General features: G+C 38.2%; 1 protein-coding gene across 6 annotated transcripts in view; it reads left to right on the forward strand.

Moving 5' to 3' along the window:
* LOC106087088 (mucin-2) overlaps nucleotides 1–14,768 on the forward strand; it is a 146,649-nt gene that overhangs the window by 99,544 nt on the left and 32,337 nt on the right. The gene's annotated exons all lie outside the window — the stretch shown is intronic.

Consider the following 14,768-nt stretch of genomic DNA (forward strand, 5'->3'; position numbering starts at 1 on the left):
ATTCAATGATTTGCAAGCGTTGCTCGTTAGTAAGTCTATTCATGATGAAATGTCAAAGCATACTGAGCATCTTTCTCTTTGACACCATGTCTGAAATCCCACGTGATCTGTCAAATACTAATGCATGAAAATCCTAACCTCAAAAAAATCACCCTTTAGTTTCCAATAGAAAGCGGTTGCGGAGCACACGATTTTATCATCAGTCCCCCTACCCAGGTGGCAATTTCTTTTCAAATACTGTATATGACATCATTTGGCAATACAGTAATATATTTGTTTTCGTTTTTTTTTGGGCTTGGGATTTTTGTGCGGTTTTCCTTTTGGATTTTTGGGTAACCGCAAACCCATTAAAATTTAGAGTGTGAAATGAATAGATATGAAGATTCAAAACAAAAATACAAGCAAACCATTATAAGTTAATCTTTTTATACCCACCAGCATAGGTTCAGGGTATACTAATCAAGTCATTCCGTTTGTAACACCTCGAAATATTGATCTGTGACCCCATAAAGTCTATATATTCTTGATCGTCTAGACATTCTGAGTCAATCTATTGGTTGCCCAAAAAGTAATTGCGGATTTTTTAAAAGAATGTAAATGCATTTTTAATAAAACTTAGAATAAACTTTAATCAAATATACTTTTTTACACTTTTTTCTAAAGCAAGCTAAAAGTAACAGCTGATAACTGGCAGAAGAAAGAATGCAATTACAGAGTCACAAGATGTGGAAAAATTTGTCAACGCCGACTATTACTTTTTGGGCAACCCAATAGCTATGTCCGTCCGTCCGTCTTTCGAAATCACGATAGTGGCCGAATGCGCCAAACTAGCTGCTTGAAATTTTGGACAGATACTTCTTGTTGAGGTAGGTCTTTAGGGTTTGAAAATGGGCTATATCGGTTCAGATTTGGATATAGACCCCATATAAACCGATTTCCCGATTTGACTTCTTGAGCCCTAACAAGCCGCAATTTTTGTCCGATTTGGTTAAAATTTTGCACATACTGTTCTGTTACGACTTCCGACTGTGCCAGGCACGCTCCAAAGCGGTCTATAATCTGATATAGCTCCCATATAAACCGATCTACCGATTTGATTTCTTCAGCTTCTGGAAGCCGCAATTTTTGTCCGATTTGGCTGAAATGCAGTGTTCTGTTAAGACTTCCAACAACTACGCCAAGTACGGTCCAAATCGGTTTATAACCTGATATATCTCCTGTACAAACCGATATCCCGTTTTAATTTCTTGGGCTCTACAAACCGCATTTTTTCCGCTTTGGCTGAAATTTTGCATGTAGTGTTCCGTTATGACTTTCATCAACTGTGCCAGGTACGGTCCAAATTGGTCTACAATCTGATATAGCTCCGATATTAACCTATCTCCCGATTTGACTTTTTGAGCCCTAACAACCCGCAAAGTTTGTCTAGGTTAGGTTTGGTAAGGTTAGGTTAGGTTTAAGTGGCAGTCTGCCATCAGACTCACTTAGACGTTTTCGTCCATTGTGATACCACAGGAACAGAAGAGGGAAGATGCCTTTTAGTTCCTACCATCGAACCATCCAGATCGCTTTAAAAAGCCCAATAACTTAATCAAACAGGTTCTCAAAGAAATGAGAACCTAAAGAGGACACACACACAGAAGGTGTTCTAAAGTCTCTACTTCTTCGATGTCTTCACAGCTTCTGCAAAAGTCGTTACTGGAAACCTTCAGTCTGTCAGCATGTTTTCCGATTAGACAGTGGCCTGTCATGACGGACACAATGACTGAGACGTCTGTTCTAGCCAATGACAGCACAGCAATAGGCCTCTTCAAGTCTAGTTTAGGCCACGTAGTTTTGGAATGCCCACAGCCCCCTCTTTGTGACCATGTATCATTCGTTGTTCTTCGGGCCTGGTCCTGAAAATTTAGCATACATGTCGCTAGAGGCATATCAACAGTTTCCAGTATCCCTCGAATGTGTAGGGTAGTTTCTAGTCTCGCAAGCTCGTCCGCTTTACAATTCCCTAGGATATCTGTGTGGCCCGGCACCCAGAACAGGTGAATTTTGAACTGTTCAGCCATGTTGCTGATAGATCTGCGACAGTCGACGGCGGTTTTTGTGTTCAGAAATACGTTCTCCATGGATTTAATGGCTGCCTGGCTGTCTGAGAAGATATTTCGTCGTAATGACATTATATCTTAGCCATTCCACCACTTCCTTAATTGCAAGGATCTCCGCTTGATACACACTGCAGTGGTCGGGTAACCTTTTCGATATGGCCAGTTCTAGATCTTTAGAGTACACCCCAAAGCGCACCTGGTCGTTAAGTTTGGAACCATCCGTATAAAAGTCTATGTAACTTCTGTTACCAGGAATATCGTAGTTCCAATCGGTTCTATCAGGAATAGTGGTACAGTAATTTTTATCAAAAAGGGGCTCAGGTAGGGTGTAATCCAACCTGCCTGGAACATCGGATTTAATACAGCGAGAAAGCTCCCTTAACCTCACGGCAGTGGTCACTGCAATTTGTCTAGCCACAATGTCCAGAGGCATGAGATGTAGTATCAGATGGTGGCCTGCTCAGTGCGGCTGTGATGCACACACAAGCCATCCTTTGGTTCCGGTTAAGTATTAAGCAGTAGGTGGATTTTTGAAGCGCCGTCCACCAGACCACAACACCATATAACATTAACACGGTCTAAACCCCCAAATTTTGCCAATGGCCCTCTTGCAGGTGTATAGGGCAAGAGTGGCCTTTCTTGCCCTTTCCAAAATATTGGATTTGAAGTTAAATTACCTGTCCAGCTAAACACCCAGGTATTTTACGATCTATAACCTGATATAGCTCCCATATTAACTCATCTCTCGATTATCTCCATCATATAGGCCGATCTCTAGATTTTTGGTTTAAGAAGAAGCCCATAGAAATCGCATTTCGCTGAGATTTAGCACATTGAGTTGTCTTGGGACCTTTGACATCCATATTGAATATGGTCTATATTGGACGATACCTTGATATAGCCCCCATATAGACCGATCTTCCAATTTAAAGTCTAACGCCCATGCAAGCCTCAGTTTTTACCAGATTTCGCTGAAGATGTCTTTATTATTCGATTTCGCTGAAATTTTGCACAATGAGTTGTCTTGAGATTTTGAACAATGATTCGTAATATGGCCTAGATTGAACAATATCTTGATGTAAACCCATATAGGCCCATCTCCCGATTTTAGGCCTAAGGCCCATAGAAGCCGCCTTTATTATTTGATTTCGCTGAAATTTGGCACAATGAGTTGTCTTTAGATTCTGAACATAAATTCGTATTATGGTCTAAATCCGACAATATGTTGCAATTGCCCCCATATAGACCGAACTCCCGATTTAAGGTCTAAGACCCATACAAGCCTCAATTTTTACCAGATTTCGCTGAAATTCGGCACAATGAGTTGTCTTGGGACTCTCAACATCGATATAGAATATGAACTTGATCGATCAATATCTCGATATAACCATCATATAGACCGATCTCCCGATTAAAGGTCTAAGACCCATACAAGCCTCAATTTTTACCAGATTTCGCTGAAATTTGGCACAATGAGTTGTCTTAAGATTTTGAGCATCGATACCGAACAATATCTTGATATAGCCCCCATATAGACCCATTTTCACCATCGATTTACGATCTTTCGCCCATAAATGGCTCACGTATCTATTACCCGATTTAGCTGAATTTTGAAACAGTGAGGACCGTGCTGGTTTTAGCCTAGATCAGAACATATGTTGATATAGCTGCTACTGATCCATAAATGGTACATTTTCGCCAGATTTTGTCAATTTACCACAATATACATATATGCCTGCGGTGGTGGGTATCCAAAATTCGGCCCGGCCCACCTTAATGCCTTTTTACTTGTTTCATATGAACATTGTCATGAATTGAAAAGGGATTGGGGTAAGTTACCTTCTATGCTGAAAATCATTTGATGAGTATATTTGTTTGTTAAATGTTGAAAAGAGCCTCTCCATGTACGTTGTGCGTATACGAGTTTATTAATTGAGGTTAATAGCAAATTGTTAACACCTCTGTGATGTGGTTTTATAGATTTTCAATATGCTATTGGTTAAGTGAAAATTAAACAAATGAGTACACGTTTGAGATAAGAAAAAAATCCAATGTTAAAGTTAATCGTATCACAGGTCAAGGTTATGCGTATGAATTTATTACAAAACAAATGAAAACGGACAAACAGACGAACGGCCCAAAACTAAAGTACCGTCCAGCATGCAAATTTGCCCATGAACATTCCACTAAGCAATAGACTTCTTACTTATTTAAGCTCAATGATAAGGACCTCCTTTTTAATAACCGAGTCCGAACGGCGTGCCGCAGTGCTACACCTCTTTGGGGTGAAGTTTTCGCTTGGAATAGATAACCACCACCGAAAATTTTTTCAGATGTTGTCGCCAAGATTCGAACTAAGTCGTTCAGTGTCATAGGCGGTCATGGTAAGTTCCGAGCAGGACATTTTTTTTTAAGGAAAATCAAATCGGTTAATGATTTAGGCTTTTAAAGGCATTAAATGCATTAAAGTCCTAATGTATGACAATTCAGTCCAATTAGATAAAAACAGACTTTTGGTCTTTGGCCCATAAAAGCCACATTTATTATCCGATTTAGCTGAAATTTGTAACAGTTAGTTTTGTAAGGCCCTTCGATATCCTTCGTCAATTTGGCTCAGATCGGTCTAAATTTGGATATAGCTGCCATATAGACCAATCCTCCGATTTATTGTCTTAGGCCCATAAAAGCCACATTTACTATCCGATTTTACTGAAATTTGGGATAGTGAGTTGTCTTAGGCTCTTCGATATTCTTCGTCAATTTAGCTCAAATCGGTCTAGATTTGGATATAGCTGCCATATAGACCAATCCTCCGATTTATTGTCTTAGGCCCATAAAAGCCACATTTACTATCCGATTTTACTGAAATTTGGGATAGTGAGTTGCCTTTGGCCCTTCGATATTCTTCGTCAATTTGGCTCAGATCGGTCTAGATTTGGATATAGCTGCCATATAGACCGATCCTCTGATTTAGGGTCTTAGGCCCATAAAAGCCACATTTATTATCAGATTTTGCTGAAATTTGGAACCGTGAGTTGTGTAGGGCCCTTCGACATCCTTCGTCAATTTGGCCCAGATCGGTGCAGATTTAGAGTCTTAGGCCCATAAAAGGCGCATATATTGTCCGATGTCGCTGAAATTTGGCACAGTGTGTTAAGTTGAGCCCCTTGACATACTTCTGCATTATGGCACAGATCGGTTCAGATTTGGATATAGCTGTCATATAGACCGATCTCTCGGTTTTACGGTTTTGGGGTCATAAAAAGCGGATTTATTGTCCGATGTCGCCGCAATTTGGGACTGTGAGTTGTGTTAGGCACTTCGATATCCTTCGTCAATTTGGCTCAGATCGTTCCAGATTTGGATATAGCTGCCATTTAGACCGGTCTCTCGATTTAATGTTTTGGGCCCATAAAAGGCGCATTTATTGTCCAATGTTGGCGAAATTAGGGACAGAGAGAGTTATTGGTCTAGATCGATCAAGATTTGCATATAGCTGCCATATAGATCGATATCCCGGTTTAAAGTCTTGGCCCCATAAAATGCGCATTTATGATCCGATTTAACTGAAATTTGACACATTGCCATTCGACATCCATGTTGTATATGGTTCAGATCGGTTTATTTTTAGATATATTGGGTTGCCCAAAAAGTAATTGCGGATTTTTTAAAAGAAAGTAAATGCATTGTTAATAAAACTTAGAATGAACTTTAATCAAATATACTTTTTTTATACTTTTTTTCTAAAGCAAGCTAAAAGTAACAGCTGATAACTGACAGAAGAAAGAATGCAATTACAGAGTCACAAGGTGTGAAAAAATTTGTCAACGCCGACTATATGAAAAATCCGCAATTACTTTTTGGGCAACCCAATAGCTACTAAAAAGACTAATATTTTGTTATACACAATTGAACAATGACTTGTACTTATTAGTATTTGGTCCAAATCGGATCATATTTCCATATAACTGCTATAGGACATAAGGTATGCAATTTTCACCGGATTTTGATGAAAGTTGGTTTACATATATACCCGAGGTGGTGGGTATCCAAAGTTCGGCCCGGCCAAGCTTAATGTTTTTTTACTTGTTTTTGCCTAATTTTCTTTTTTACTTCGTTAGACTCTCATATATATGAGAATATTCATATTTTCCAATACTGGTTATATCTCGTTCAAATCGGTTTGGTTCTCTTGCAATTAAAAATGCAAACAATTTACGCCGCAATACACACACACACATACACACACACTTATGTATGGGAATGTTGTTCAATAAATCAAATTCCATTTCGAAAAAAGCAAAAAATTTATCCTCAATAAAAACAATTTAAAAAAAAAAATGCAACAAAAAACTCAAAATATCCAAATAAATTTTATTCAAATGTCATGACATTTTCAAAAGAGATTCCTCTCTACAAAGACGGTGTTTAGCCCAACAGCAGAATCAAAGCCATAAAATACCATAACAGCTGGTAACACAACAAAAACAACAACAAGCCGCAACCATCTTCATCATCATGATCATCATCATTCACACATTCATCGCATTCGCCATGGAAGAATCGTGAATTTTAGTTTTTTTATTATTTCTTGGAGTGTGGACTTTTGCCTTCATTCTGTAGCAAAAAAACCTGATTACATGAGCTCCCCTTGTTTGGCCCAAATGAGAACTCAAAACTTAAAATTGCAAGAAAGCTACATTAAGAATGCCAATCCTTTGCCACCTCCCTGCCACCCCCATAACTACATAAAAAAAAACTTCTTAATATAATTTAAATATTTTAAATAAAAATGCCAAAAAATGCCAATAAATAAATGCGAATTTTTGGTTTTTGTTAAATTTGCCGCCTTCGCCGCCTTTTGGTGCGCATAAATATTTTGCCGATGTTTTTTTTTTTGGCGCTGAAAAACTTAAAAACAAAACGTGATGCATAAACATTCATTACATTTTTTTAAATCGCTTTTTTTTGTTTTAATTCTTTTTTCTTTGACTGCCTTCCATAAAATAACTTAATTTCATTTGTGTGTGTGTGTCAGTGTGTGTGCGTGTGTTTATTTTGCATTGCATTTTGTCTGTGAAGTTACCTCGATCTTGAAACGTGATGTGGAAACTAATCAGAAAAGAAAAACAAAGCCAACTTAAGATTTCAGCAATTCGTTATAAAGAGAAGAAAAAAAAACAACAACAAAAGAGTGCAGCACCTACATAAAAGTTGTAAGTGAAAAAACCAAAAAATATTTTGCCAAAAAAACACGTTGATACATTTAGCCAATTTAGCATTTTTTATAGTCACTATTACTAAGAAGAGTTACAGCATCGAGGTTTTTCTCAAAACCACATTTTATAACATGACAGTAAGATACATTTTTGAAAGTAATGCAGAGAAACTCAAAAAACATATTTTTCAAGTCAACAAAAATTGTGAGGGTGTGATGTTCTTTTGTGAAATAGATTTTCATTGAATTCGAAAAATTAATACAAGTTTATAAGTAAACATTTCTTTCCTCTCAAGCAAATAACCATTTTACGGAGAAACAAGTAAAAGCGTGCTCGTTCGGCCGGGCCGAATCTTATATACCCTCCGCCATGGATCGCATTTGTCGAGTTCTTTTCCCGACATCTCTTCTTAGGCAAAACAGGATATAAGAAAAGATTTGCTCTGTTATTAGAACGATATCAAGATATGGTCCGGTTTGGACCACAATTAAATTATATGTTGGAGACCTGTGTAAAATGTCAGCCAATTCGAATAAGAATTGCGGCCTTTGGGGGCTCAAGAAGTAAAATAGAGAGATCGATTTATATGGGAGCTGTATGGGGCTATAGACCGATTCAGACCATAATAAACACGTATGTTGTTGGCCATGAGAGAATCCGTCGTACAAAATTTCAGGCAAATCGGATAAGAATTGCGCACTCTAGAGACTCAAAAAGTCAAGACCCAAGATCGGTTTATATGACAGCTATATCAGGTTATAAACCGATTTGAACCATACTTGGCACAGTTGTTAGCTATCATAACAAAACACGTCGTGCAAAATTTCATTCCAATCGGATAAGAATTGCGCACTCTAGAGGCTCAAGAAGTCAAGACCCAAGATCGGTTTATATGACAGCTATATCAGGTTATGGACCGATTTGAACCATACTTGGCACAGTTGTTGGATATCATAACAAAACACGTCGTGCAAAATTTCATTCCAATCGGATAAGAATTGCGCACTCTAGAGGCTCAAGAAGTCAAGACCCAAGATCGGTTTATATGGCAGCTATATCAGGTTATCGACCGATTTGAACCATACTTGGCACAGTTGTTGGCTATCATAACAAAACACGTCGTGCAAAATTTCATTCTAATCGGATAAGAATTGCGCACTCTAGAGGCTCAAAAAGTCAAGACCCAAGATTGGTTTATATGGCAGCTATATCAGGTTATGAACCGATTCAAACCATACTTGGCACAGTTGTTGGCTACCATAACAAAACACGTCGTGCAAAATTTCATTCCAATCGGATAAGAATTGCGCACTCTGGAGGCTCGAGAAGTCAAGACCCAAGATCGGTTTATATGCAGCTATATCAAAACATGGACCGATATGGCCCATTTACAATACCAACTGACCTACACTAATAAGAAGTATTTGTGCAAAATTTCAAGCGGCTAGCTTTACTCATTCGGAAGTTAGCGTGCTTTCGACAGACAGACGGACGGACGGACGGACAGACGGACGGAAATGGCTAGATCGACATAAAATGTCACGACTATCAAGTATATATATATACTTTATGGGGTCTCAGATGAATATTTTGAGTAGTTACAAACAGAATAACGAAATTAGTATACCCCCCATCCTATGGTGGAGGGTATAAAAAAAACCAACAGCCTTTCCCACTATCTTTGTATCACTGAAATTGAGCGTATTTCGCTCGCTCTTATGTCAAAACCAGCTGATATATGAAAAAAAAGGTATTTGAGTTACTCAAGTCGCTGACTTAAAAAAAAGAAAACAAAGTTCGTGGGACAGGCAGTAAATGATTTAACCCATTAAAGACGCATGGCTAAAGTTGTCTTAGCAAAATTCTAGCTCGATTAAGCTGCCGAGAATGCCACGGTTGGCAGATTTTCGGGTATCGTGGCCACGACTTCTACCAAAGGCTTTGATCTGTCACGACTGTTGTGTCACAATGAATTATAATTGTCTAAGTGAGTCTATTTAAACGACTTCCACTATAACCTTTCCTAATGTGGGTTAAAGGTATACCAATTCGATCTGCTTTGACGCGTAAAAGGCCAATGAAAATATTTAACATTCCCAAAGACGAAACGCATCCCATAGTGGTTGGTGTGTGTTGCTATCTTTGGCTTTCCTTTTCCATTTGCATCTCCGATCATTGAGCTCGTCTCGAAAGAGAAACAAACAAATATTGTAAAATTGAATGAAGCGAGAACAGGCAAAAAAAAGGATTTGAACCTGGGCACACGGAGCAACAGCGAGAGCCTTTGCCGTTGTTATAGCGTTCGAAACCATCAATACAACTTCCAACAGATGAACAAAATCGTGTGTATTACGGATGAAGTGTAATTTGTCACAGATAGAATGTCTGTCATTACACAAAAATACATGCATTGGGAAAAGTACAGCTAATAAGCAGTGTTGTCGAGCTTGGTTAATATGGTAATTGTATCATAGATGCGTTTTCGCTATAAATACGATTCAAATACAACATACTAACGCGCAGCCCTTGAAGCCATCACACCTAATGTGGTTGAAAAGTGTTCTAACCAAAGACACACCAATCCATAGTGGTTGGTGTGTGTTGCTTTCTTTGGCTTTCCTTTTCCATTTGCAATTTCCTAAATATTATTCTTAACATATAATTCTTACCATTTCCCCACGATGAAATGGCAGAGTATACTGAACACTTTTCACTTATACAGTAGATGTTGGCACGCACCTCTCAGCCATTGCTGCCACATCGAAAATCTTCACTCATAAGGATATCGGGGGGCCTAACTCAACTCACTGAGTCAAGTTTCAGTAAATTCGGTTAATAAATGCGCCCTTTATAGGCCTTAAAGCTTCAATCGCATGATCGGCGTATATTAAGGGTGGCTTAAAAAATTTGTTTTTTCACGGCACCTCCTTTAAATATTTCGTTTTGTTAGATTTTACGATTCCCAAAATTTGAGCACAATTGAAAGATGTTAACACGTGCTGCTAGGGCTTCAAAGTTTTGAAAATCTAAATTTTTTGATTATTTGGCGACTTTAGGAACTTCGGCGGCCTGTATCTTTGAAACGGCTTTAGCTATTTGCCCGTGTCATACATCAAATTAAAGACCATTCTCTTTTTAACATTTTATGTTCAATAATGACGACTTAATGTCCGATCTGGTCCTTATTAGGCAAGGATTTTGAGGCAACTTTCCGTACCGTTTCACCAAAATCCGGTAATAAAAGGGCCTTTTTGGACATAAATCGTCTTGTGGAAGCAAACACTGTTATTGATAATATAACCTAGCCAACCAATGACTGCTATTACGGCCGACTTCTTTCAAAGAAAAAATAATTCAAAAATTAAAAAACGAAAATATAAAAATTTTAAAAAACCTAAATTAAATGGAAAAATTAAAAAAAAAAAAAAAACAAAAATCTAAGAGCAAGAGTAGTTTCAGAAACCTTTCCTAAGAGCAAGGACTGTTCAACTAACCTTTCCTAAGGTGTGGGTTAGTTTTCCAAGTAAATATGGCAAAGTACCTACAAATGTCGGGGAATAACCAACGCTGAATTCTTTCCAAGGGAAAGGGTAGTTTAAGTACCCTTTCCTAAGGGAAACGGTAGATTTAGTACACTCTCCTAAGGGAAAGGGTAACTTGAGTGCCCTTTCCAAAGATGAAAGGTAACCTAGGTACCCTTTCCTAAGGTAAAGAGTAACATTAGTACCCTTTACTAAGAGAAAGGGTAACCTAAGTACCCTTTACTTAGAGAAAGAGTAACCTAAGTACCCTTTACTTAATGAAAGGGTAACCTAAGTACCCTTTACTAAGGGAAAGGGTAATATAAGTATGCTTTACTTAGGGAAAGGGTAACTTTAGTACCCTTTCCTAAGATGAAAGGTAACCTAGGTACCCTCTCCTAAGGTAAAGGGTAACATTAGTACCCTTTACTAAGAGAAAGTGTAACCTAAGTACCCTTTACTAAGAGAAAGGGTAACTTAAGTACTCTTTACAAAGGGAAGAGTAACTTTAGTACACTTTACTAAAAGAAAGGGTAACTTAAGTACGCTTTACTTAGAGAAAGGGTAACTTTAGCACCCTTTCCTAAGGGAATGGGTAACATAAGTACTCTTTCCTAAGGGAAGGGGTAACTTTAGTACCCTTTTCTAAGGGAAAGGGTAACTTTAGTACCCTTTACTAAGGGAAAGGGTAACTTTAGTACCCTTTACTAAGGGAAAGGGTAAATTTAGTACCCTTTCCTAATGGAAAGGGTAACTTTAGTACCCTTTCCTAAGGGAAAGGGTAACTTTACTACCCTTTCCTAAGGAAAAGGGTAACTTTAGTACCCTTTCCTAAGGAAAAGGGTAACTTTAGTACCCTTTCCTAAGGAAAAGGGTAACTTTAGTACCCTTTCCTAAGGAAAAGGGTAACTTTAGTACCCTTTCCTAAGGAAAAGGATAATTTTAGTACCTTTCCTAAGGAAAAGGATAATTTTAGTACCTTTTCCTATGGGAAAGGGTAACTTTAGCACCCTTTCCTAAGGGAATGGGTAATATAAGTACTCTTTCCAAAGGGATGGGGTAACTTTAGCACCCTTTCCTAAGGGAATGGGTAACATAAGTACTCTTTCCCAAGGGAAAGGGTAACTTTAGTACCCTTTACTAAGGGAAAGGGTAACTTTAGTATCCTTTTCTAAGGGAAAGGTTTACTTTAGTACCCCTTACTAAGGGAAAGGGTAACTTTAGTACCCTTTACTAAGGGAAAGGGGAACTATAGTACCCTTTTTTTAAGGGAAAGGGTAACTTTAGTACCTTTTCCTAAGGTAAGGGTAACTTTAGTACCCTTTCCTAAGTAAAGGGTAAATTTAGTGCACTTTTCTTAGGGAAAATTTCCATGTGGGTAGTTTTAGTAATTTTCCCTAAAAAAAGGTTAGTTTTAGTACCCTTTCCCTAAACAAATCGTGGTTATAGTACCCTTTTATAGAGAAAGTGTAGTTTTAGTACCATTTCCCCAATGAAAGAAAGTTTTATTACCCTTTCTCTAAAGAAAGTGTAGTTTTATTACCCTTTCCCTAGTTTCCCTTAGTTTTACTACCCTCTTCCTTAAGAAAGGGTAGTTTTAGTACTATTTCCCTAAAGAAAGAGTAATTTTAGTACCTTTCCAAACAGGGTAGTTTTAATACCTTTTCCCTAAAGGAGTGGTAGTTTTAGTACCCTTTCCCTAATGAAAGGGTAGTTTTAATACAATTTCCCAAAAGAAATAGTAGTAATTTTAGCAACCTTTCCCTAACGAAAGGGTTTTAATACCCTTTCCTCAAAGAAAGGGTAGTTTTAGTACCCTTTCCCTAAAGAAGGGGTAGTTTTAAAACCCTTCTCTAAAGAAAGGGTATTTTATCACCCTTTCCCTAAAGAAAGGGTAGTTTATCACCCTTTCCCTAAAGAAAGGGTAGTTTATCACCCTTTCCCTAAAGAAAGGGTAGTTTATCACCCTTTCCCTAAAGAAAGGGTAGTTTATCACCCTTTGCCTAAAGAAACGGTAGTGTTACTATTTGCTTGGGGAAAGGGAAGTGTTAGTACCCTCTCCTTAGCGAAGGGGTAGTTTTAGTACTATTTCCATAGGCATAGGGTAGTTTTAGTACCATTTCCTTCTCGAAAGTGTAATATTGGTACTCTTTCGTTGGGGAGGGGGTAGTTTTTGTACCCTTTCCTTGGAGAAAGGGTAGTTTTGGTATCCTTTCTTTGGGGAAAGGGTAGTTTTGGTACCCTTTCTTTGGGGAAAGGGTAGTTTTGGTAACCTTTTCTTTGAGAAAGGGTAGTTTTCGTTCCCCTTGTGATTGTTACGATGATGAATCTGGTGATGCTAAATACCATGTTTTTGCCGTAATCCGAGTCTATTAGCCTATATCCTTTATCTAATGTTCGTGAAGGAGAAATCTTCCGACCATTGGACCGTATGTATTCTGTTTTTTTTTTCTTTGACATTAAAATCTTCACAGCACGATTTCAATTTCATATGCAGCATTCATATGTTCTTTCTACGCTGTTTTTTTTAGTTTTAGTACCATTTCCTTCTCGAAAGTGTAATATTGGTACTCTTTCGTTGGGGAGGGGGTAGTTTTTGTACCCTTTCCTTGGTGAAAGGGTGGTTTTGGTACCATTTCCTTGTGGAAAGGGTAGTTTTGGTACCCTTTCCTTGGGGAATGGGTAGTTTTGGTACCCTTTCCTTGGGGAAATGGTAGTTTTGGTTCCCTTTCCTTGTGATTGTCACGATGTTGAATCTGGTGATACTAAATACCATGTTTTTGACGTAATCCAAGTCTATTAGCCTATATCCATTATCTAATGTTCGTGGAGGAGAAATCTTGCGACCATTGGACCGAAGGTATTCACGACTTCAGTGCGACTTCAATTTCATATGAAGCATTCATATGTTCTTTCTACGCTGAACGATAAATTGGTACCAGCACTATTGATAGTAAAGTAATACCAAAACAATACCGTGTGGTATGAATGATGTAAAGCAAATACCATACGGTATTGTTTTGGTAGTATTTCACAGCATTGCTTTGCTATCAATACCATTGATACCATTTCGGTGTAGGCGCTGGTAAAATATATCCTTGGTCTGTTCGTACTTGTCATCTGTCGGTGCATGAGCACATATGACAATGATGTGAGGAATTTAGCTTTTTTCAGAATTTTGTTATTTGCGTTCACAATTTTTCATGATCTCACATTTTTATTTCCAATATGGCTAGATTTGCTTAGTTGGCTATAACCGGAGAACAAAAAACTGACCTGTTTTCTCAATGTCTTCTTCTAACATCTCATTTCCATTCAAAGTGAACTTCAAACCCACTTTTAAACAAACAATTAACAACAAATGGGCTACAATTTATTACCAACATAGGCACTATGGGCACTGTGACATTCCAAGTGCAATGTCCGTTTGTGTACGGAGTTGGCTTTTTGTGTCGCATTTTCTATGACAAATACGCGGCATGCCATCATTTTTCATACAACCTTGTCGAAGTTTGCTGACATCTGTTCTGTGTCAATAGACTCTTGCGCCGTCTGTCTAACATCATGCCATCGACATAGCTTGGTGTCAACCATCGCCACCACCACCACCAACACCAAGCTCTGTCCATATTCCTTCTAACAACTTCTAAACAAATGAGCCAATAAAATAGATCATAAATGGGCATTTAAAATTAAACAAAAGAAGAGAGACAAAACGAAAACGAACGAATAACACAAAACAACGCACAGCACTTGGCAAATTGAATTTTAATCAGTTGCTTGGGATGGCTGAAACCCGCCACAGGCCAGGTGATGAAGAAATTTTGAATTCTTGGCACGTCTAATGCGAAACAACAGCTTCCTAATCAACGACACCTCCAGCGCATGGGCGAATATCGGCCTGAGTATCAGCAACAAAAGCAGAC

This window comes from Stomoxys calcitrans, chromosome 4 (assembly GCF_963082655.1).
Source record: "Stomoxys calcitrans chromosome 4, idStoCalc2.1, whole genome shotgun sequence".
Taxonomy (NCBI): domain Eukaryota; kingdom Metazoa; phylum Arthropoda; class Insecta; order Diptera; family Muscidae; genus Stomoxys; species Stomoxys calcitrans.